This window comes from Haemorhous mexicanus, chromosome 13 (assembly GCF_027477595.1).
Source record: "Haemorhous mexicanus isolate bHaeMex1 chromosome 13, bHaeMex1.pri, whole genome shotgun sequence".
Lineage (NCBI taxonomy): Eukaryota > Metazoa > Chordata > Aves > Passeriformes > Fringillidae > Haemorhous > Haemorhous mexicanus.
In genome coordinates, this window is record NC_082353.1 from 15,153,024 (window position 1) to 15,178,161 (window position 25,138).

At 46.5% G+C, this 25,138-nt stretch overlaps 1 protein-coding gene across 3 annotated transcripts in view; it reads left to right on the plus strand.

Moving 5' to 3' along the window:
* Positions 1-25,138, plus strand: part of NTRK3 (neurotrophic receptor tyrosine kinase 3) — a 216,243-nt gene that overhangs the window by 86,647 nt on the left and 104,458 nt on the right. The window lies entirely within an intron of this gene.

A 25,138-nucleotide genomic window follows, 5' to 3' on the forward strand; every position in this document is an offset into this window, starting at 1 on the left:
CCATGGGGCAGAGAGGCCATGGTAGCTCCAGCCTGCACTCTCTTCCATTCTCTCTCTCTTTGGAGCCTGCCTTGCTGGCTGCTCCCCCCTCCTGCCCTGTTCCCCCCCCGCTGTCAGGACTTAGTCCAGCTTTCTGACTGGAGAATTCTCCTTACCCAGAGAACTGGCCAACACCCTTTAGTGTGAGCTCTGAGCTGCATCCCTGCTCTGGGAGGCTCACACAGCACGTTGTTGGCAGCTGAGCTGCAGCCCCTTGGATGTTTTTCTCCTGGCAAGAGCAGCATGTGTGGATTCCCTGATACCACCCTGTGTGCTCTGGTTGTTCCCTGAGCCCGAGTTAGTTACAGCAGCTTTCAGCACGCTCTGCTTCGATCATCTCATGGTGGACGTGGGTATTTCATGCAGGAAAACTCCCCTTTTTATTTTCTTTTTAATTTTTTTTTCCTAGAGAATGACTGAATTAAGCCATGTGTTTACTACCACTTGAGCAAAGTGGTCCCAGGCTGGGCTATAAGATATACGACTGGTGTTTAAAATTAAGAGAGCAAACATCAACAGAGAAAACTACAAGAGGGAAAAGGAGCCTGGGTAATGGAATTACATTACTTCCATGCTAATATGACCTTGGAGATGGTCTACTGCTCTGCAGGGATTTGGGAGAATAATGTATTTGATAGCATCATCTGAGAGGGTGTGCATTTGTCTGAGCGTATTTATATCCAAGCTTACATATTTGTGTGTAGGTGCTCGGTGCTTGTTCTTTCAGTTTATTCTTTTTCACCCATACATCTCTCTGTGGGACCCAGGTGATGCTTTGGGGTTCTCTTGCAGTGGGTTCAGATACTAAGGAAGGCCTTAATGCCTTCTCTTTTAAACTGCCACCTGGAAAGCCAGAATAAAAAGCATTGCACCCCTTAAAGTCAATACACAGTGGCACCCCCTCAAGGATTAGATCTTCACTCCTTTGTCCCTGATGGAGCCAGGAGGGCAGGGGATTTCAAAGGAAGAAGCTGCTATTTGTTAATGTGCCCTCTTTGTGCCATTATTAGTGTGGAGAGGAGCAGCAGCATCCCTTTTTCTCTCAGCTCTTGGGGTACTACATTGATTACTGAGGTATCTGAGGCTCTGCTTTGAATGAGAGATTTCCAGATCAGAACCTTTTTGGGTACCTGTTGGTGGCCAGAGTGCTGTGGTGCTGGGCAGGCTATAAATTATTAAAATCAATCTTTTATAATCAGCAGTCACAGTAGAAGCAGGTTATAATGAGATGAGTCCAGCTGTTTACAGACAGGCAGTGTGGGAGAGGTGAGAAAATAGCAGGATTTTCCCTGAACAAAATGATCTGTGGGGAGCTGCTCCTCTGGGTCAGGCTAACCAGAAATGTGCATGAGTCAGGGGCATCTCACCATTCCCTCCAAACTCTGTGGCACTTTTCTTTGTTTTAGGCAAGAACAGTGATTTTTTTTTTTTGCATTTTCAGCTTTATTTTTTGAGGTCAGTTTTTGTTCGGGAGGATGTGTGCAAATAGTCATTACATAAAAAAAAGAAGAAGAGACAAGTTCATGGTTTAGAGGGAGGGACAGCCTTGAGTGATGTGGGAGCTTTCTGTGTGAGGGTGGCAATTGCTCAAGGAGAGCAGGTAACCCTTCCTAGTCTTCCTTGGAAGTAAAACTGATGTGAAGGGAATGAGATGACAAAAATGAATCCTTTAATGGCTCTAGTGGCTAATGAAGCTGTGGAGTAGGTGTGGTTTCTGCTGAGGCTGCTTTAGCCATTTTTTGGGGCCTTCTGCTGCTGAAGATCATTGAGTGAGGCCAGTTATAACCCCACCCAGCATCCTCAGTGCAGCTGGGTTCTCTCCAGTCACCCCCCCACCTCTGCATGTCCCAGGTCCTACCTGTGGTTCCTCATCTCTCAGTCCCACAGGCCCTTTCTGTGAACTGCAGCTTTTTGCCTTTTATTTTGACACAGTTTAGGTGAAAGAAGGTTTAGGTGTATCAAATATTATGTTTAATGCTGATGGCTTGTTGCAATGATTCTGTCACCTCCTGAACCTCAGTGGTCATGGGGTGACCACATGGAGGGATGGGCCCTGCTGCCCTCTGAAGAAGGGGCTTTGGGCTGGTTTGGGCTGCTTTGGGCTGGTTTGGGGCTGCTTTGAGCTGGTTTGGGACACCCTGGGCTTGGTACCTCCTGTGGTTGTAGGCAGCACGTAGGGATGAACCTTTCCTTGCAGTCCATAAAACACACAATAGAAACTCCTATCCACATCCAGGCAATTAAAATGTCTACTCAGTGCATAAAAATAATCTAATAATAATAATAATGGTGAAATTAATGAGATTTCAGATGTCTTTGTTAACCGGCCTGGGTTTTTTTGAGTTCAAAGATGCCTGGTGTTGCAGCCCCTGTGAGCTGGGGAGTTTTGTTCCCCCAAGGGCTTCAGGCTGTGATGAAGGTTGAGCATCCCTGATCAGGCAGCCTGTGTGGGGTATGCCTCATCACAAGGGAAACAGGCATTAGTCAAAATGCAGCCCGGAAGGGACAGGAACAGATTTGCAAAACACTCTGCCTGACGCCTTTTGGAAGGAATTCAGAGAAGAGCAACTAAAATGATTAAGGTTCTGCAGGGAATGTATTGTAAAAAAAAAAAAAAAAGATTAAGAAAAAGAAAAACTAAATATATAAAATGCAACTAGACCAGATTGAAGGGAAGCAATCCCCAGCAGTGCATATTTAGAGGAGTTGAACAATGAAGAACTAAAAGGACTATTTAGGATGCTGGAAGGAAAACATGGGCTATATAGAATCAATTAAGCAATCAAAAACCTGGGGGCTGCATATCTAGGTCCCTTTTCCAAAGGAAAGAGGCTCTTGCCTCTTTGGAGCATGGAGGAGTCTCTGAAATGGATGCTGCAGCCTTTGGAAAGTTTTCAGTTGCTCTCTGGGGGCAGAAGGGGAAGATGACAAGTGCTCACCACATGTCACATGGGTGGAGATGTCCTCACTGAGCTCCCTGCATGGAGGGATGTGGGTCTGAAAACCTCCTGGGCCAGTTGGGCTTTTCTTGTCTCCTTAGAGAGTGTGGAGGGGTGACTAGGCAGCCCCCCAGCCTTGGACTGCCTTCTCCTTTCCCTGCTGCACAAAATAGCAAAACCTGGAAGGTGTGATAGGGACAACTGGCTGCAGTCTCCCTGCCTTGGCTGATTAATTAACTCTTCAGATTAATTTCCTTCCTGATTACCGCTTGATTAATTCCTCCTAACTCTGTGAGACCTCCTCACCACTTAATCCTCTTTATAAGCCCTCAGAGTGCAATGCTTGAAGTAAACATCAAGCAGGAAAAAAAAAGCAAACAGTCTGAAATGCAAACACAACAGTGCTGCCAGCAGGACCCCTCCCTGTGCCAGGAGCTGCCCCCTGGGCTGCCCCATGGCTCCCTGCCCCCAGGGCTCCTCCACGCTCCCCTCTCCTCCCAGCCCCACTTTCCTCAGCAGCTCTCCAGCGTGTCTGTAGCAAATTGCACAATTTCACTTGTTGAGCCTGATAATTAGTGACAATATCCCAGTAATTTGCAGAAGGGGCAGGAGGAGGGAGCTGTGCTCAGCTGTGTTCAGCAGCAGGAGAAGAGGATTTTTTTTCCCCTCATCTCCTCATTAAAAGGAGCATCTGAACTCATGAAGCAGCTTTTGATGTAGGTTAGAACACGAGATGCTGTGCTGGCCATCAGGGTTTGCGCTGTCTCACCACCCAGACTTGTGGCATAGGGCAGAGAAAGGCTGGGGATGGCAAGAACCACCAGCTCAGAGGAGAGGGCTGAGGGGTTAGTGAGGACACCAATTGATGGATTTTTGGTGTTGCAGGGGAAGGCAATGGGGTCAGAGAGAGAGAAAGATGATCAGGCTGAGCCTGGGCTTGTCTGAACAATCCACATGCAGAAGGCAGCAATCCTGATCCTGCTGGGGATTTTAAATTTCATTTTACTTTTTGTTTTTCTAGTCCTGGGCATCAATTCCCAAAGGCCTCTAGATGCTTTAATAAAATATAAGTAAAAATATAACTTATGATGAGGAAAGAAATGCAGCCAAATGAATCCCCAAACAGGAACAAAAGCTTTTCCCCATCTTCCCCACACTCAATAACCCAACATTTACCCCTGGGAAACATAATGCTTAAAGAGCAGCAGTACTTTCTTGGACTTGTTTTTGAGGAATGTTTTGTGGTTGGAAACAAAGCTGTAGTATGCACCAGCTAAGTTCTAGTGAATTTGTTGTTCTTGTGACCTCAGCTGCAATGGACACAGGGAAAATGTTTTGCACCCAAGAGCCAAGCTTGCTTTTTGTTTCATGGCTGTACAGCATGTGTCATCCATAAACGTGACCTAGACTAATGAATTTGGCTGAGTTTGAACCAGCAAGTGCAAAAAAAAAAATAAAGATGGTGTGTGTGGATAGAGTGACAAGGAATGATTTATTTCTGTGTTGATGGAAAACAAAAACAGATCTTGGAGGTTTTTGGGGCCGAGGCTGTTCCTAGTCTGCAGCCTTTGCTGCCTCGTGCTGCCCTGTGCTCCCTGGTGTCTTGCCAAAGTAATGATGTTTGAGTCTGTCTTTGGATCTGTTGGAACCAAAGGACTCTGATGAAGGAGACTGCACACAGAGAATCTGTTCTCATACCAGAGCTGCTTTAAGCACAGCCCTCCAAGGTTATTTCGGTGCACCCCATAATCTTTGCCATGAAGTCACTTGGGCCTGAGATTGTTTTACTCTATGTCACTGCCTCTAAAAAATACTCATTTTGGCTGTGTGAGCTGTGTGATAGGTGGCATATGACAAATTACAGCTGTGCTCTGCTGCTTCAGCTTTCTGCAGCCCAGCCTGGGGTTCCCCTTGGTGCCATGTCGCAGTTCCTGAATTGCAGGGAGAGGTTAATGATCTGTTTTGACTCTTTCTGAGCTTGTGTGATGATATTCCTGCTGGGAGAGGGTGAGGAAGGGATGGAGTTGTCCTGATAGCCTGCATGCTGGGCAGCTGGGAGCTGTGCAGAGCTGAGGTTTCTGGCCTGGGAAGTCCCATGTCTGAGTAAATGCAGGTGGTAGTGGATTAGGAGGCCTGAATTGGTCTGAATTCAAGCCTCCCTATCCCCCTTGTCATGCATTTGGAGTTGAAGCAAAGGGCACCTACAGCCCCCAAGAAACTCCCCATTTTCCAGGTACTGAAGGTGCTCTCATGGCCTGGACAGTGATTGTCCTTGTGTCTAAGATCTGCAGAAATCTCCTTTTGGGTGTCAACAGGCAGAGTCCTGCAAGTGTGACTTTTGTATGCTTGTCACATTGTTCATTGTAAAAAAAAATTCCCTTTATTTGCCTTTTAATGCTACTATTAAAGCTTTACTGCCAGCTGATCTTCAATTCCTACAAGGGATGGGGGAGAGTAAATTGGAATCTTTGATCTCCTTTGCTCTACTTTCTGTGTCCTTGTATCGTCTTTAAGGCTCCATTTCCTTGGCTGCAAGAAAAGTCAGCATGAAAGTAAGAGGGGAAGGGGGAGAAACCCAGAATTTATTTTGGTAGTGGTGAAGGGATTGTGCATCCCAGCAGCAGTAACAGCCTTGAACCCTTTCTGTGGATCAGAGGTGCTCCCAGATGCATGAAGAGGGGGGACTGTATTCTCAGCAGGGCAGCTAATGGTGGGGAGTTCCCTAGTGGTTTGTCTGGGCTAAGAGTGCCGTCTGGATCAGAGGAAATTAACTTCTGGAAAGGGGGAAAAGGGAAAAAAAGGGCTGTTCTTACTCTATGCTGAAAATCTAGCCAGAAGCAGCTGGAATAAGGCTTGGTGGAGCAGTGCTGGCACACTTTTGTCATTTCCTACGCAGCTTGGAAACAGCAGCAAGAGAGAGCTGAAAAGCAGACTTGTAAGGAAGGTGGTAAGTCTGGGAGAGAAGGGAAAGAACATACCAAAAAGGATGGATGAATTTCTAGCTCAAGCAGAGGATCCAAATTTGCCCATAAATGATTGTTGAGCAATGAATCTGTAGTTTTAAACGATGCTGCTGCCAAAATCCTCAGAAAAGGTGCTTCGGTGCTGAAGGAAATTTCTCATTTTGTAAGGTGACCGGAGGGCAAATGCACAATTCTTTTGGTACCACATTGTATCAGAGCCTCCCTCTGCACACCCCCCTCTCTCCATCTCTCACCCTCGGGTGACTTCACCTCTGGAGAGATGACTTAGCACGTGAGGGATGTGGAGGGATTGGATCCTAATCAGATCATTACTGCAGCTGTGAAGGAATATAATTTCCCATCCACAAGTCATCACCTCTCTCAGCATCTTCCTTATTTATTTCTAAATAATGTATATATATTTTCCCCCTCCACATCAAAAATAAAATCACTCTGAGTAAAAGGCAAGAAGAGGTGTAAGTCAAGTTTAGACAGTGTGGAAAATGTTCTTTTCTTCAGAACCAAACTCTTGCAAAGACCCCAGATGATTTGAAATTTTGTTCTGAGGTAGACACACACAGTCTTTACTGCCAGCTAAATATTATTCCATTAAATCCAGATTCCAACAGAAACCTTGAGCACCCATAGAGCTCCTTGAACTATAGCAGAGAGCAAAGCCTTTGGTGGGTGTGTTGGCCTCCTGTCCCTCCTCTCCATTAAATCATTGCTTCCAGGCACAGCTGACTTTTGCCTAAGTCTGCACTGGTGGAGCCACTGGCACTGGAGAGTCTCAGTCCCCAGGTACCAGCTTTTTGTGTGGTGTGGAGTGGCTGGTTTTTCTCTTTCATGCCTCTGCCTTGCCGGTAATCTCTGTGTGGTTTCAGAAGCTGCCCTGGAAAGCATTTGAGCTGCAATGTTGTACTAATTCCATAGACAGAAGCTAAATGTTGCATGGATGGCTGAGGAACATTACATGGCATCAGCTGTAATCTGGATGAAACACTTGAAGCATGACTCGTGCAGCCTTTTGGCAGACTGTGGGGTGCTGCTACCACCCAGTTTTGGGGAAGGATTCCGACTTCCCACACAGACTCAGGGAAGAAAGTTTTCATGAGATGTTGGAGAAACTCTGGAGCAGCCAACACTTGAGAGAACATTTCTTTAAAGACTTTACAGGTGGCAAAGAGGTCTAAAATATCTGCTAGTGGACAACCAAGCAGGAACAGGAGGACAACAATTGCACAAACCCTCTGCAGTGAGGAGTTGGTGATGCAGACTGATTGTAGGGACTTGTTCTTAATAGCTCTGCCTAACAGCATCCAGCTTCTGGGGCTGAAACTGTAGTCTTTCATGCATAAGTCTTGCTCTGCTGGCAGTAATTTTGTAGGCTGTGACTTCATCCTGGACTGTCAAACCACAGGATCTTCTTGGTAAAAGCCTGTGTGCAGGGAGCTGCATTCATGTGTGAGTACTTTCAGGTAACTCTCTTGGAAGAGCATTGTCCTGCTAATGGAAATACAGATTTCTGTGTTTTGAGGCATCTGCTAGACAAGGTTATGGCTTTGTTTGTGTGCTTTCAAAGGACAGGAGGAGGAGGCTGGAGTGGGGAGATCCTGCTGGGTGGCTTGAGAGTGCTCTGCCTGCATAGAGCTGTCTCAGCAACATCACCATTCCCCACTTGAAATGCTAAATTATTCTTCTCCTCTGTTGTGTGATTGTTTTATGTGCTTTTCTCAGCAAAATCAATCAAGAATTGATAATTTATAAGCTCCTATTTGCATTTTTTTTCCACTCTTCAAGGGGAAAAAAGAGAAGGATAAAGCAGAAAGTATTGCCACAAAGAGAGGAGTGGGGGGGATGCAGAGTTGAGCACCACCTCCCTTGTCTGTGGGTTTGGAGTATGCTGATTGCTTATGCTGGTGAGGGGGTTGGTCTTTGCTGCTGACTCCTGAAAGACCTGCCCTTGCTGCCTACTGGAGAAATGGTGATATGAGGGTGATGATAGGAGGTGTGAGCTTGCCTGTAGGGAAAAACAGGGGCTCAACCTTGAGAGGTGCCAGGCATGGTCATCCCCAGCAAAGCTATCTGAGTGTGAGTGAGAACAGAGCATTGCCAGGTTTGTGCATTCCTGGGTGTACAGAGTGCTGTGGAAAGAGAGAGATTGGACTAGGCAGGTAGAAGGAGAAAGCTGGGTTAGCTGCCATCCCAGTTTACACTGAAAAAGAAATACCCTGTGGCAGCATATTCCACACTTCTAAGCCTGAACCCTGCCTGCTGTCACATACATCCTCACGCACACAGGGATGAGTCCTGCCTGCCCACCTTCCCACAGCCACTGCCACCCCGTGGGCACACGTCCCCTCTCCATCCCCATCCCACCCCACCACCCTGAACTGCAGTGAGGACATGGGAGAAGGGAGCCATGTCCCCTGGGAACTGCCCTACTTTGGAAATTTTGTGGAAAAAAAGTAGCAGTATTGTCTTAAAGTAGAGATAAATATTATAGCTTTGCAGAAAGAGAAATAGAAGAAGTGAGAGACTGCTTAGATAAATAAAAGAATACATCCTTTGGTACTGTAAATAACTGTGCAGGCAGATGGATGCACAACCAGCCCATAGACATGGATGTTATCAGGATGCTCCTGCACAACAGGAGGCACATCAGTTATATGGCCAGGATCTTGCTCTGGACTCCTTGTCCCTTTCACCTCTGTTCCTGCCAGAGGAGTTATTTGCATGGTGAGCTGCTGCTTTTTCCTCTATAAGCTTGATTGCTAGTCTCCATACTCTGCAGCTTTCCAAACATTGCATCTTCAAGTTGGAGAGCAGCCTTGGAAAAAAGAGGTTAATAAAATCATGAAAATCAATTTATGAAAACAGCCCAACTCAGACCTGCCCCTGGTTGAGCTCCTGTGGTTCCTGTTCCAGCAGGACAAAAGGAGCTGAGCTGTGGGTGAACCAGCCTCAGTGGCTGTCTGTGCCCCTCCAGTGCCCAGGTATTTGTGGATGCCATGGCATCTGTTGTGCTGCCTCCTCTGCCTAGCAGGGTTTCATCCTTGAGCAGATCATCTAGAAACACAAAACAAAACCTCAGAGTGAACTGTTGACAAACTTCCTTTGTAGGGTGCTAAGAATTTTTTTCAAATATTCTATATTTGTTCTGAGTGTTTCAAATCATGATTTGAGAGTTTGGCTAGGGAGGTCTGGAGGATTGGCTGGCTCCCAGCATTTCCCATTAGACACTCCTGCCTCAGTTTTCAACTCTCGTTCTTCTACTCATTACCTGAAGCAAAACTCTGTAGTTGCTCTGTAGGACATGCGAGATTCTTTCAGTTCCCTATAAAGACTTGGGTGTTCAACCTGTCTTTAGAAATGGCAAAAGTTGGCGTGGGTAATGCATCTTCAAAGCAGTTCTGTCTTTGCCTTTCTGCCAGAATGACCCTTTATCTGTCCCAGATTTCTGGTATAACCAACACTGGTCTATCCCTCTTGACTCAGTCTCTTGGAAAATAGAGATGGGTTGATAGCTGATACAGTTCAAAGTATAGTGATTCTGAAAGCTTCTCTTAACCTCTTTGTTATATTTCTGGTTGCAATTTAGACAATTGTATACCTTGGCAAATGAATTTGGTATGTCTCAGTCTCCTCCTGTGTGATAAACTTTCTATTCTCAGCCACTCATGCCCATCTCGAAGGAAAGCCAGCAAGGTTTTGTTAACATTTTACCAATCACCTGCTTCTTAGCAGGGAGGGCTGAGACTTGACCATACTGCTGAGAAAAGACTCCACTCCCACCTTCAAAGTTCTGAGTAAAGGGTGAAAAATACTCCCGATTCTGTCATTCCAAGTCTTCCTCTGATAGGCTGCTGGCAAAGATGTGTTGGTTCATCACACTACCAGAGACTGAGCTGAGAGCTTTGTTAAATATAGCAGAGCACCACCCCCGAGTGCTGGACGTTCAGTCTGTTCCTCGCCGCGTGCCGAAGGAGGAACGCGGGGAAGCGGCTCGCTCTTGCCTCTGTTTGGCAGAGGATGCTCACTATCTTTGTAGCCTTGTGACAAGTACGTTGGGGCTGGATAGCATGTGAGAATCCCCTGGTGAAGATTCCTGGTGGGAGAAAGGGCTGGATTGATTTATTTGGGAATTACCAGAAGTTGGGTTTTCTCTGTAATGCCCTCAGATAGTCAGTGGCCAGCGGAGATCCCTCTGCACCCACCTCTTGGTTTATGCTGCTTCTTTGGCCATTCACATTAGAAAACGTGCTTTTGAAGAACTGTGTGTTTCCAGCAAAATATCCTGGGGGTCTTCTGGTCCCATCTTGCCATACCTTTTGTCCCCCCACTTCCCACCCTTCTCCAAGCTCTCATTGTATCCCAGCTGCAGGTGAAACGAGCAGCTCCCTGCACCGCTGCTAATGGGGCTGCAGATTGATAGCTCCTGGTTGCAGAAACACTTGTCACGGGCTTGACAAGCTGCTCAAGGTTGCCTGATGTTGCAGGGTGGAGGTGGAAGGAGGGAGCTGCCGAGCTCTGTGCTCGTGCTTTATGGCCCTCCTGGTGGGACTGGTAGGCAGCCTGGCATAGCAACTGCTCAGGGCATTTTCTAAGTGATTTATGAATTTGTAAATTTTCTGAGGCCCTGAAGCAAAAGTGCCTTTAATTAAATTTTTATTCTCTTCCCTCTTGCCCCTTTCCCTGCCTTTCCCCTCCCTATTTTTGTCCCTGCCTGTGGTTTGTTTACTGAGACCCGGCAAAGCTTTTGGAGAACAGGTAGGAGTCTGTGAGCGTAGCCAGGAGGAGCAGAGGATGGCAAAGCAAACAAGCAGATGGCGGATATGATAAAGCAGCCCCCGGCCGCTCTGCCAGGCTCAGAGAGGGCTCTGCAATGCAGTTCAAGGGTCCCGCAGTAAGAGCTTCCTGCAGCCCTCTGCTCCAGACTCAGATTTGGCAAGGTGACCGAGAGACTGATGGCCAAGCTCTCATTTGCCATGTGCTCAAATCCTGGCATTGTTTAGGGCTACCTGGAGAGTCGGGGTGCTGGGGAAGAGACAGCCTTATGTTACTCTGCATTGCCCTGCTGCCTGTGACGTGCACATGCAGCCACCCATCTCCCAGTGATGGCCCCTCCAGAGGGGAAGTACATGAACCAAAGGAAAGGAGCTTTCCAGTATTATTACTTTGTTTTTCTTTGAAAGAAAGTTCTAGAAGAATAAAATAAGAAGTTGGCCTTGCCTTTGTAGTCAAGGGACTAGAGGCAGCTCCCCCAGGAGATGCTGCCTTGGCATTGCCTAGGACTTCCCCCATCACCAGTCTTATTTTGTGATCCCTCCTCAGCCACTGACTCAGTGGCAGTGTCCTTACCCAGCCAAGCGATGTCAGTCCTGTGAATAGATTTCTATCAACCCACTCATCTCTAAAGAGCTGCAGTTAAAAGGCTCTGGAGACATAATTGTGTCTGCGTAACAGCAGCGATGATTTCCTTGAGAGGTAGGATGAAAAGTGGCTCCATTCCACTACTTCTGCAGAGACTTGATAGCTGCTTCTAGAAAGGGACTTGGTTGTGGTCCAGCAGCCCCCACCACCACAGCTTTCCCTGCCTTGTGCTGCCTTCCAGTTGCCTGCTTGTGCTGTCTGCACACTCAAGCCGTGGTCTGTGGGATGTTACCATTCCCATGGGCGCTCCAAGCAGGTGCGTTTGGGAATGGGTTTGGCAGGGTCTGCTGCAGGATGCTCTGGGCAGCCTGAAGTGGGCTTTCTACAAGGGGCACTTGGCCTGATGCTCAGCAGACACTTTACCCTCAACCAGAAAGCCACCAGCCTTGTGCAAGATCACATTTCTATTACCCCCCCCTTATTACCACGCTGTGGGTGAGGATGCTGTTTATCCCACTTCTTTCTGCCCCCTTGGTGGTGCAGATGGAGAAGTCACTCGACCTCCACATGTCTTCAGGTCTGGCTTCCCAGAGTGGATGCGTTGCTGTGTCACTTGTCATGAGCTGCAAAGCTGTTGAGCCAGGGATGTGTTTTGGGGGCATGGAGTGTGGAGCAGGGAGACAGCGCTGACTCACGGAGGTAAATGCCGAACGCCCCGTCTTTCTCTGCCCCCGTGGCTCACAGGCTAACGTGAGGCAGCTTCCCTCCCACCTGCCTTGGGGATTTTGATGAAATATCTTGGGAGAAGGATGTGAAATATGTGTAGGGAGACAGGGATTTGGCTGGTGATGTTTCTTATGCACTCATGCTTATAAAAGCTGGTGGCTGAGGCTGCAAGAATCAGCAGAATCAGAAAGACTTGAATCTGAAGATCCTTCCTTAATATCACTTAATATTGCCAGGCCATTGCTTGTGCCAACCATGCCCATGATGACTATTGTGACACCCAATCTCTGGCATCCCCTCGTGAGTCCTTTTTAACATTTTTCCCTTTCTTTCTGCCTCTGTCCTGGCAAAAGGAAGATGTTTGTTTTGATTGCCTTGCCTCCAGGGCTGGCACCACATTCAGGTGCTGCTGGTCTCACATGGGGCTTCATGTGACTTGTCCTCATTCCCCAACCACCCACTGAAGCACGTCCATGTGGTTGACTCCCACCCTTTGTTTCTTTTCCCAAGCTGCTTTCTTCCACTGGTGTCTTCCAGGAAGAGGCCCCTGTCCTGATTATCTCCTGATGCAGAGGACAGAGGTGGATCTGGGAGTGACTCCTCTTGAGGAAGCTGGGAGAGAAGATGTGCCCTACCCCAACCTCCACACTAACACTGGGCACTAGATGATTTTTTTATCAGGCAGAATCAGTAGATGATGCATTTCTGCTTGTTTTAATTGATGGTTTATACTCTTGATGCAGAAAAGTGGGTCTTGAACAGCATTAGTGTTGAGGTGATGTGGGGCAAGAGGCCAAGAGTTTCTGGCTGGGCACTGAGGGAGCAGGAAGGCACTGGGAGATACAAGGCAAGCTCCTTGCAAGGTCTGTGGTACAAGTCCCACCCCAGGACTGCCAGCCCAGCATTGAGGTGACAGGTGATGCATTTGTGAGCATCTGTATTGAAATGCATGTAGTGCTCCTTGCTGACCTCCAACAGGAGCCACGTGCATGCCTGGAGCTCACCGGTGAGGAGAGGAGTGTGCTGTGCTCTTTAGAAAGGGAAATATCTCCAGACCTTGGAGGAATTAATTATTTTGTATGCTGGACTCTTGCCTTCTGACAGATCTATCTGAATTACAGATTAACTGTCAGTGTGGGGACAGAGGAAGCCATTTCAGCGAATGGCTCTCTAATTTATAACAGGGGTTGTTTGGGCCGGTGGATCCACCATGTGGCAAGTTCTCGGAGTGGGGAGCTGTGTTACATCCTTCTCCACATCTCCCAACCTTTTATTGCTTGTTTGTTTTACCTCCCTGTTCACAAAATCTCTCTTAAAACTAATGAGGGTCCCAGCAAGGCCAGTGGAAACCCCAAAACTGCAACATTTTACAAATGAGCTGTTAGCCCTCAGAAAGCTGTGATTTCAGAGCCTTTCTCCAGGGACTACTTCTGTGACTTTTAAACAAAACCATCACCTTTATGACCAAGGGCTATAAATTTTGGAGAAAGGCACAACATCCTGTAAAACATCAGTGCATGGATGCAGCAGTTGGTAATAGCTGAGTCAAAAAGTATCAGTTCCTTTCCCATCAGTTCTGCCTGGAAAATGTCAAGGGCTTCCCTCTACTCTTTAAGTCTACAAAGGTTTTTGTAGAAACCTCCAAAACTCGTTTCTTGTTGATTCTGGGCCTTGTAGGAACGCTTAACACACCCAGCACTGTTATTGATGTGAGCATCCTGGGCTAGGGAGCACCAGGGCTACCCAAACTCCAGCCTTGCTTCCTCTCCCAGTTGTTCAGCATGAAGGAAAAAGGATTTGTTTATTTGTTCATGGATATTTCTGACATGGACTTCATATTCCAGAAGAGTCTCATAATATTACTGGAGCAGATTCAGGATTTAAACCATTATACAAGTTAAATATGTTTTGATTCTGCAAGCAACACACTATTTATCTTGGGATAGAATAAATCTGAGAGACTGATATCACTGCTGGAGATCATCTCAAGGAGGGCTGTGGAGGGGAAAAAAAGGTGCATTTACTTTTTGAGAAGTGTAAGTTTTAAATTTTCATTGCCCTCATGCATGAACTGAGGCAAACTATGAGTGCAAGGATTTTTATTATTTTTTGACCATGTAAGGATTTATCTTTTGGCCTGAAAGCAAACATCACAAGTCTGATTTTAAATTTGAGTCTACAAATTTGCACCCTGAGTAAATGCAGCCGCCTGCTTGCTGGCAGGGACTGGACACATGAGGTGTCTGCTGGAAGTGAACCCATTGGCATCTGCAGCCTTGATGGCTGCTCAGTGTTTTCATAAAAATTCCATTTCAAAACAAAAAGGTCAAAAGTTGACCAAAAAAGCTACAGCTGAAGACTATTTTTGTTTGAAAAATTACAAGCACTATTAATTACTGCATGAGAACCAGATGGTACTGACCAGTTTACTTTCATGGTCCAAGCAGGATCTTGAAAGAAAACCAAGAAGAAAAACACACTGCAAAGACAAAGCATGTGTTGTGCCAGGTACTTTACATTTTGATCACTCCTTCCATTTGAAACCTCTGAGCAACGCAGAGTTAGGCACTTTTTTGTTTAATGGCTGGTTACTTTTTTTTTTTTTAGCTTGATAAAATTATCAACCAAAATAAGGAGGCCTGAAAATTAATGTCTTTTTATGACTGCAAAATCCCCCGGTGTCTTGAGAGTCTCATAAACTGGATATTTGGAGAGGGGATGTGCAGCTCCCTGGGCTTGGAAGGACTCTGGTTACCACTGGAAAAAATAAACCTCCTTGGTGCAGGGGCAGCTGGGCTCCAGGGAGAAGGCAGTGGTGTCAGCACGATGTGATGTGGCTGCAAGATAGCCTTGTCAGGCTAATTGATCTGGAGCCTTTGCCTTTCCTGCCAGGGCTGCCTGTCTCCTTACCCATAATCCCCACCTCTTTGATGGGCTGTCAGGAATATGGGACTTGGCCCAGTTTTGCATTTATCCAATAACATTATGAAATTGATAGTGACACTTCCATTGGCACTAATTTCAGGAAGAGATTGGAGCCAGAGGACAAGCAGTTTGCTCTCATGGCGGCTAAGCTTTCCAAGTGGATCAAGATGACCCAAGACTGATCTTGCAGTGGCCAAGGCATGGGAAGGGAAGTGGTGGGAGGGGGATGGAGGCAGTTGGTGGACTCAGAGCTAATGAGAAACACGCCTAATGCTTGTCCTCAGCCTGCAGGGATGCTGGCTGGTGGGAAGCATATTCTGCTGCCCTGGCTTGTGCTGCAGAGCTGCTGTTGGCAGGGCTTTTGCTCCATGGATGGTGTTTATTAAGCTGCATTGGGCATCAGTCTCTGCAAAGGTCAGGAAAAGCCTCAAGCAGGAAGGCAGCAGTGGTCCCAGCTGTTGACTTTCAGGCCTTCAGTGATTCTCGCTGTTTTAAGCATTTCCTGGCACAGGGTCAGGCCCCTGCAGCATCACGCTCTTGGCTCAGGTCAGAGATCCAGCACCAGGCTGGACATGCTGGTGGTGGAGCTGCCAGTGGCCCCCTTGCCAAATATCACTGGGGGCCCTCTTGTGCTAAGGGAGCTCCACACTGGCTGGGTTAGATAACACATCCCAAAGCTGGCCCCAGTGTGGAAGATGGTGCCACAGCCTTAATGCACACCATGTGTGTGTTCTTTGCCATCTCAATTGCAGAATGGATGGAGATGTAACTTATCCCCATCCCTGGAAGTGATGTCAGCCAGAATAAATGGACCATTAGCAACTTGGTCTAGTGGAAGGTATCCCTGCCCATGGTGGGAGGTCAGAAGTAGATGAAGTAGATCTTTAAGATCTCTTCCAACCCAAACCATTCTGTGGTTCTATGATTAAACCACTTCTTTCCTCTAGCTCCGGCACCTATTCAGTCAAGGTTTGGTTTGAGGTGGGGCAAAGCATCACTTTGGTTCTGAGCTGCAGTTTGCTTAAGATGACCCCTTGACACCTCATCAAGCAGCCCTTTCCTCATTCTCACGGTTCATTTACATTTTCACCCAAGCAAAGGCTTGTGGGTAGTGTTTGTCACTGTCCCCCTCTTTGGTGGCTGGAAGCCAGGAGAGAGGATAAAAAGCTTTAGGCTGATGATAAATTAGAAATGCAGAAAGAAAATGTGTCTGCTCAATGCTGAGCAGGCAGCCCAGCTCCAGGCTTGGGTCTTTGTGTGGTGTCACTCTGGATGCTCGTAAAGAGGTGAAATACCACCAGGGTCACATGTGGTAAATCCAGCCATGGGGTCCTGAGGGTGCTGCTGCCTCTCTCATGTCCCTGTGTCAGTGGGACGGTCCCCCTCAGTGGATCTGGGCATGCCTGGCTGCCCATCAGTGTCCATTGCAGTGGGGTGTGAGCGGGCGAGCATCTCCCTTCTCACAAGGGCTGAGGTGACCCCGGGCTCAGCAGGCACCAGCGAGTGCTGCTCTCACACAGCCACAGAGCATTTCTCTGGGAGATCTTTGACGCCTCCCTCACAGAGCAGAGACCTGTGCTATGGACCTGCAGCTCCTGAAGCTTGTCAGAGGAGGGGCCAGGAGTGAGGAAGCAGCTGCACGTGAGGGGTGTGGAGGTGCTGGAAGCTCCTGTGGAGAAGCTGTAGGAAGTGCTGCAGTATATAAAGCGTGTCTTGCGAACAGAAGAGATTAGAAAGCTGATATGATGTTATTCCGATTGATTTTGCTGTTGTATTTATACCTGGAGGTAAAGAGCAGACATACTGGAAATCAATTGGCCCCATGCTCTTCCCAATCTCTCTGCAGCGCCGTTCGAATGAAATGCTTATATCATTTTTACGGTGTGTCTGTGATAGGGATGAGTGAGCCAAGAGATTAATAGATGCTGGTGAGGCCGTTGCCCAGGCACTGCCTGGCTCCTGCCTTGTAAAGTCTGTGTTACTCTGGAGTTCAAGGTGCCCCGAGGTGACAGCTTGGTGACTTTGCTTGGAAAAAAAAAAAAGGCAAATCTAGTCAAGAGGAACAAAGGGTGGATAAAGGTGAATGGCAATAAGCCTGTGATTTGGGGCAGGTAGGATGTTGCTCAGCTCTGGAGCTGATGGGGCTGGATGGAGACCTGGGAGCAGGAAATGAGGTTTGCTCTTCAAATGGAGCTGATCCCTTAGAGAGGGAATTGTGCATTGAAGACAAGGAAGCAGGGAATTATTTTGCTGTACTGTAGTGCATCCAGTACCCAACAGCCACCCATCCTACCTCACCAGCACTTCCTGGACCTCAGCCTTGGGGCTGGGGCAGCAGGGCCATGCAGGGATGTTGGCCACACAGATTCCTGGTGTCCCAGCTCACTCCTCCTGCCTTGTCCAGGTGCGAGTTTCTCTGCTGCTGCTGCCTCTGCCATGCCAAGGTGCCATCACAGCAGGTTTCTCTACAAGAATGGATGTTTGCTTTGCAGCTGGCTCCTCCTCACAACCTGTGTGGAACAGGCATGCCCAGCAGTGGGAAAAACATCTTTTACCAGCAAATGGGAGAAGATAGATGGGAGGAATGGTGGAAGGTGACTGGGTATGGTCTGAATGCCAGTACCAGCATTGCCAGACTAAACACTGTCTCCCTCCCTGCGGTGACAGTTGAATAAAAATTACTTTTCTTGATCTCCTGTTGCCTGCACTATTTGCTAGTTGTTTCACCTGATCTCAGCAGCGAAAATCTTTTTATCTTGGCAAATGAACCAACTTCCTAGTACCTGTATATTATAGCATGGGAGTAGGTATTGGCTTGTCAATCTCTCAGGCATCAGCAAATCCTTGCATTGCAGGCTCTAAAATATTCTTCTGGTTGTCCTGTGGCCTGTTGGCAGTTGCTTTGCTGGTCAGACACTTTCTGAGCTGAAGATGTTTGGTAACACTGGTCTGGAGTTTAAGCTTAGATGAAAAAATTCTTGCTTTGCTTTCCTGTGAGTGCTGGCTGTCTTTGCTGTTATGCATGGCTCTGGCTTGTCAGATCCCACCCTTTTTAATTATCAGATTGTATTACCATTTTTACTGTAAGCATTTTCTGTTTCTTGTTCTGCTGGATTTATGCATTTGTGCTGTCATATGCATTGACTTTATATTTTATATTATTTGATCTTAATGTTTCTATTCCTGAGCATGAATGCTTATAGGATTGGTGTCTAAGCTCAATAAATAAACTTGAGAACGAGTGGTAAGGGAAGGACATGGGAGGAGTGAGGGAGGGAGTTTGGACATCCTCTACAGCAGATGGAGTGATGCTCCAAAGAGACTGCCAGGATGGCTGGAGGCTGGAAAGGGTGAAGGGGGGATGTACAAGGCTGCTGCAGCCCCTCTGCCCTGATGCACGCCCTTTTGTAGCGAGAGCTGCCTTCTCCCTGCTGCAATCACCTGAAAAAAATCAGAGAGAGAAGAAAATGTTAATAAGTAAAGATGGAAAGGGGCTTCTGTAAATGGCAGTATTTTGGCAGTGTTGCATCAGGAAAGAAAGTGCTTTAAGGATTGCCTGTGTAGGGAGCGCCCACTGACAACGGATCTGACAGCTTTTTTATATGATAATGCATCTGCAATGTATAAGGGGCTGGAAGGTGCAAGTGGGGGAGGAAACACGTGTCCAACCCAAGCAGTGGTGGGTGCAGAGATCCCAGGCCTGTCTCTTCCTTTTACCATAAAGTTCAGAGAGATCTTCATCTCCTCAAGATCATCAAGATCTCAAACCCATCATTGTTGAGAAGGGAAAAGGGATTGCTGTTTGCTCCTGCCTTTTTTACTGGAGGGGCTGGGAGCTGAGGATTTGGAGTTTATCCCTTTAAGAGTTCACATTTATGTTCTTGATGTCTTCATCTGCCTGCAAAGCTGAAGGATTTGATTTTTTTATATGTGCTCTTTCCCCAAAAGCTGATGGAAGAGTCTGTGTGCCCTGGGCTATGGCAGAGAAGGGATTGGCGCCTTTGGAAACTCCTCAGCCAGCACAGTGGTGTTCAAGCAGGGGCTGTGCTGTTCCAGCCAGCCTCTGCAGCAATGCCCCCCAGGTCCATTGGCATCATGCAGGGATAGCTTGGGGTGAATTTGGGCCGTGGAGATGGAATTGAGCTGTATGGATGTTGGAAATGCTGCTTGGACATGGTTGAGGTGATGGCGACAAAGAAGGCGCTGAGTGCTGGAATTAGGAGGGAGGTCTGGATAAAGCCCATTGGTTTACACAAGTGAGGGGACTGCTGTGGCTCAGGGTCTGGCATCACAGACCACCCTGTGGTTGGGACTGGTGACTCTGGGGATGAGAAGTGGCTGCTTCCCATTGTAGGAAGGCAGAGAACCAGCTGGAGCCCGTGGCAGGCTGGCTCCAAACAGACTCCGCCTAGGCACCAGGCTCTGCCTTGGCTCCGTGCCCACATCTGTCAATAAAAATTAAGAAATTGATTTTCTTTTGTTTGCCTGAAAGGACGAGGCTCTCTTTATGAGACAGTAAATGCAATCTTGCTCTGAGCATGGCTGGATTTTTAATTGTATTTATTGTGCTTTCGCTTAGTCTTTTATGAGTTTCAGTTCCTCTCATTGCTAGTGCAGAGATCAGCCCTGGGGTGTGGGTTGATTTCAGCTCCAACAAAAGGTTGGTAATTTTTTTAAGTTTCTTTTTAAACTTGTTTGTTTTCCTGATAAGCTGAAGTTTGAGGTTATTTTTACCCTTGTTTATGTGCATGCATGTAGCTCTGAGTTCTAAAGCTGGGCTGAGAGATGTAGCCTTGGAATTATCTACTTGCCAGTTGGTGATATGACCTTTTGAAGAGCAGAATTTAAGATTATGATTGGGGAAATATGGAAGTGCCAACAGGGGTTTGGAGTCAGAGGAGGAAGGGATTTTATATACTGTATATTGGAATTTAATGAGGTCTGCTTCAGCACTTGCTATACAATGCATGGTGACCCACTTTATTAGGAGAGGGTTTTTTTTTTTTTCTAGTTATGGGTCATATACAGTTCTTAATTAAGTAGGTTAATTATATGGCTTCTTTATATTACAAAGGAAAGTGGAGATGGCACAATTAGCTCTTGCAGTGATCATTTTTGATCAAAAAATGGTGTTCTGCATGACAACTCCCAGAGGTGTGGGTGGGGAGAGGGGATTGCCCTGTGGCCCTGAGCACTCACATCTCTTCTCTGCCTCAGAAAACTTGCTTTCTGTCCTGAGCACTTGTCCTGGGAGGTGCAGGGATTGTCCTTTCTGAAACCATGCTGGAGACCAGTGCTACATCCAAAGTGCCTCTGATGCTGCCCAAACTATTCTGGAGCACTGCAGAGGCCCCCCCTTGGAATTTCTTGGGAAGCATCAGGAAGGGAAGATGTGGAGGGCTTTGGCTCCAGGTAAAAAGTGCTTCAGCCTGTGAGGGCTCTGAGCAGCATCACTCCCTGTAGCTAAACTGTCCTTGAAAGAAGTTTCTTTAACCTTTCCCTCCCCAGCCTGGCAGCCTGAACCCCCACAGCATCTCTGGGTTATCTGTTCCAGTGCTCAACCAGCCGTACCGTGAGGCATCAGGGAGAACATTCACACTCTAATCTCCCTCAGTGCAATTTAAACCTATTATTTCTTGTTTTATCCCCAGTGGACGTGGAGAACAGCTATTATATTTCTCTTTGCTGCAACCTCTTACATATTTGAAGGCTGTTATCACGTGTCCCTTCAGTCTTCTCCTCTGAACACAAAGCATAATTCTTTCAGTTTTCCCTTAGAGGTCATGTTTTCTTCACCTCCAGCTGCTTTTGTTGCTTTGCAGAGGTTACTGTAATGCCAAACTGGAGTTTTTGTTGTTTCTTCACCTGTTTGCCTTGGGGCATTCATTCTGTTACAAATATGTGAGAAGTGACCATTATCTTCTCTAATCTATGGTTATTTATACAGTACCCTATATTCCTGAGCCTATTTTATCATAAAGTATAGCTCTTAGCCTTGATAAATAATTTCCCACTATGATATGATCTTGCAAACAGGGGTCCCTAAGCTATTTATTACTATTATTATTTGTTTTATTTTTCATGACTAACAAGCTGTCTGTATAACACTGTGAATGAACCAGGCAATTCAGAGAAATGGACTGAGAGCTGTATCCTGTTCACAGAGCTTCCAGATAAACAGGGAGGTGAAGGTAAACACCAAGCCAAACTCCAGTTTAGCCAGAGGGAACAGTGCTGAACAGAGAATAGGAGATTTTCTGAAAAGCTGAGATTTTGGAGGAATCTGGAGGAGTGTTTACAGAGATGATAATATCGGGGTGGATGCAAAGAAATGAGTTGGAAATTTCTGGGATGGATGGATGGATGGATGGATGGATGGATGGATGGATGGATGGATGGATGGATGGATGGATGGATGGATGGATGGAGTGTTGCCTGGCTGGGAGGCTGGGGGAGGACAGAAGGTGGAGATGAGGCTGGGAATGCTGGTGTTTGTGTGAGGTGTTTTTCTCAGGAAAGGAGTTGGCTGTAGAGGAGATGTGGGAGGGAAGGCAGAACAAAATTGCTGCTTGTGGCGTTTCCAAAAGTAACATTTCCAAGCTGCCTCACTGCTCTTTGGTGACCATCAGATGAATTTTGTCCTGATTTCCAGGTGCTTGTGGCTGACTCTCCCACTGGTGTTGTGAAGAGGCTGGAGCAGTGGCTCCTTCTTCCCTCAGGGGCAGCCCTGGGCAGCCCTAATATCTCCCCAGCCTTTCTTCACAGGGAAAAGGAATGATGGAATGCCTCCATCACAGCTGCTGGTATTGCCTCCTTGTCAGGAAAACTGCATGGGATTAGCATGGAAAAGAGCTCAGTTGCTTCAGACTTCTTAAAGTTTTAACAAATAGACCCTTTTTATAGTTAATATCTGTAGTATGTTTGCCTATAACGCAGGCTGAGTTACTCACAAAAACAGCCACTGTTCTGAAAAGCTCTGAAATATTTTATATAATGTTTTAAAATCACAGGATGGTACGTTAGGAATTACTCCAAGCTACACTTTGTCTACTATTATATGTTTTTACTATACAAAATTGTCTTCTTTTTGATCTCTCTCTGCACATTTCCCTGTCAAATGGAAGGCAAAACTAAATCTCTAAAATCTGTGCTCTCTTTTTTTTTCTGCCTAATTTTTTTTCCTTTACCCTTACCTGGAAAATGCACTGGTGGAACCAGTGAGAATTCTTCCAAATAAAGCTATTCATCAGCATTATACATCATAAAACTGGACCTCTTTGCCTACTTAAAAGCAAAAAAAAAAAAAAATGCTATTGCCAAGACAAATTTAAAAATTTGAAGTTTAGGTAGCTGCTTTATTTCCAGGAATTGCTAATGGCAGAGTATGTTTTGAGTCAGGGCAATAGTCACACCTATAAAAGTGATTGGTGGCTGTTTGATATCCACGATGTTTTTAAAGTTTGTCTCAGGCTTGCACAGTGAGTCCAGTGCTTGTCTGAGTCTCAGAGTGACAACCCAGAGGCTGTGAGCTTTGAGGGAACTGGATCTCAGCAGTGACCAGCTAGAAGGTATGGGAGTGAGAGAATTAATGTGATAGAGCAGCATGACTGTGGTAATGTCCAGATTTATACTCCCCCACCACACAAAAAAACCCCACAACCTAATAGGAGAAACTTGGAGAAGTCCTCAACTGAAAAATGCATTTAATCAAATTATATCCTTTAGAGGATATTTGGATTAATTATATGTTCTAGGGCATGTCAAATCAGTGCCTACAATCACCAGAACTGTTTTGGAAAGCTGAAGGCTAATGCAGTGAATCTGTTGTAAGTGTTCCTTAGGACTCTTGGGAATGTGATTTATTTCAGTTTTTTTCAAGACCTGGAAGTACAGTTGGAGGCAGTAAACTGTCCCTGGATTACTGCAAGGGTAGAACACATTCTACAAGTTGTGTTCTCCCTGTGGTGTCTCTGCCTTTGCAGTTCTTGGGGTTTTCCACTTTTGCAGAGATGTGAAGGGGTTGAGATGGAGAATCAGAGCTCAGATCTGAGGCTTTTGAGGGTTGGTAGATCTTTTAAATTGATAAGCTCAGTGACATTGACCTGAACTGGATGACTCAGAGGCTGAGTCCATTCATGGGACACAATGTTCATTGTGAACATTGTGAGGAGTGAGGATGCAGCTGTGGATCAGCTGAGATGTGGTTACCTCATGCCTCAAAGATCTTGGATATGTTTGGGGTATGAAACTAAGATAACACATGAAGAAATTCCTCCTAAGAAGTAAACCACAGAAAAACCCCCAACCCTCTGGAGTGTAAAGAAGGTCAAATTCTGGGTCTGTTTATTGTCAGGGAAATGGCCACAAGAACATTGGCTAATAGATGCTTGCTGTGCTTATTTTCACAAGTACCCACCCTCCTGGATTGTCCGTCCCCTGCTCTTTTTGATGTAGCCACGCCCTTTCAACCTGCCTGTGCTGGAGGGACACTGCCATGATCTGTGTCCCTGAAAATGAGGAGGTGCTGAGCAAGCAAGAACAGCAAGGGTCAAATGGTGGCAGGGCTTTGTGAGTCCCTGAAAAGCAGGTCCTCAGCAGGGTCTGTGTCAGCCTGGTGTTTGTGCCATGGTTGGTTAGATCCTCTTTGCTCCTTGGCACAAAGGTGTGGTTTCTGCTCTCAGAATAGAGGGCAATGAAAACTTCCTTCATATAGAAACACAGAGTGGTTTGGGTTGGAAGGGACCCTTAAGATCAGCTACTCCAACCTTCCTGCCAGGGATAGGGTCACATTCCATGAGACCAGTGTGCTCAAAGTCTCATGCAACCTGACTATAACTCATCAGAGAGGCCTTTCACATCCCCTTGCCTGATGAGGTGCCATTCTTTGGAGCAATGCCTAGGCTTCTTAAGGAAAACAGCCAGCTTTCAATAGCCTTTCCTACTGCAAGGGAGATCTTTATGGTCTTCTCTCAGATTATTTACACCAGTCTATACCAGTTTATATTTTTATGATATTTTTTTCTGAACTGCACCTTGAAATGCAGAGCTCTCCCCTTCCCACCACAGCTGGGCCAGCCAGCAGTGCAGGGTGTGGCTGAAGGAGTGTGCACATCATGCAAAACCGAGTCCTCCTGGTTTGTCTGCAATGAATTTTGACATTGCAAAGGAACAAAAGTCATTCAAACCAAAATTGCCCATTTGCTTTTTGTGTTTGGAGAAATACACCGTGTGTAGTCCCAACAGAGGCATCTTGCATCAAGAGCTGAATTTTGCCTTTGCACCTCAAGAGCTGGAAAGTCACGCGGGCCCGGGGAGTAATGTTAAAAAAGCCAGAACCTGCCAGAAGGAATTCACAGTAAAGGGTGAGAGCTTTCTTCCTCGTGACTAAAACACCTGTCACAGCTGCCAAGACTCTGCTAATTACACAATAACTTTATTATACCCCACTTGGAAGAACAAACAATACTTGAAGCTCCAAAAATGAGCAGCCTTTAGACTAGATTAATGCAGGCAGAATGGCTGCATGGAGCCGGTGTTCGCCTCGTCCTCCCAGTAGCTGTGGAAAGTAAAATGGCTTGAAGAGTCCCTTCTTTGTTGCCAGTGCTACATAATAAAGTAATTGTGCAATTAGAAGCACATTACTGATGGGAGATGAGCATTTTTTATGCAATGTAGGTAAAAGGCTGGCTGCTCTGAATAAGTTGAAAGCCTAACTGCAGCATTTCTGCTCCTTTTTACTCAAGCTTCTGGTAGTCCCTGGTAACATCCAGACAGGAGAAAAGGAGTTTCACTTGTTGAGGGTGGATTTTCTTCCCATGTTAAAATATTAAAAAGGTCTCATGCAAGATTTCACTCTGGTGCCTGCCTTGTCCAACACCAATGCAGCAAGAATGGCTTCAACAAGTAGTGGAGGGTCTAAAATGAAACATAAGAGATAGAAGCCTTCCATTGCTTTTATCTTGCATGTCTGACTACTTTGCTTCATTTTCTTGCCTGTCTGATGGTGCTGTGACTTTTGGGGGTCAAGAGGGTGAGGGGAAGATGCTGCCATTTGTGGTGGTGGTGGTGGTGGGAATGAGCCTGAGCTGGGCAGGATCTGTCCCAGTACATTGTGGGTTCCTGTAGGCATCAGCCTGACTGTAGGGCTCAGTGAGTTTGCTCAGGTGAAGCTGC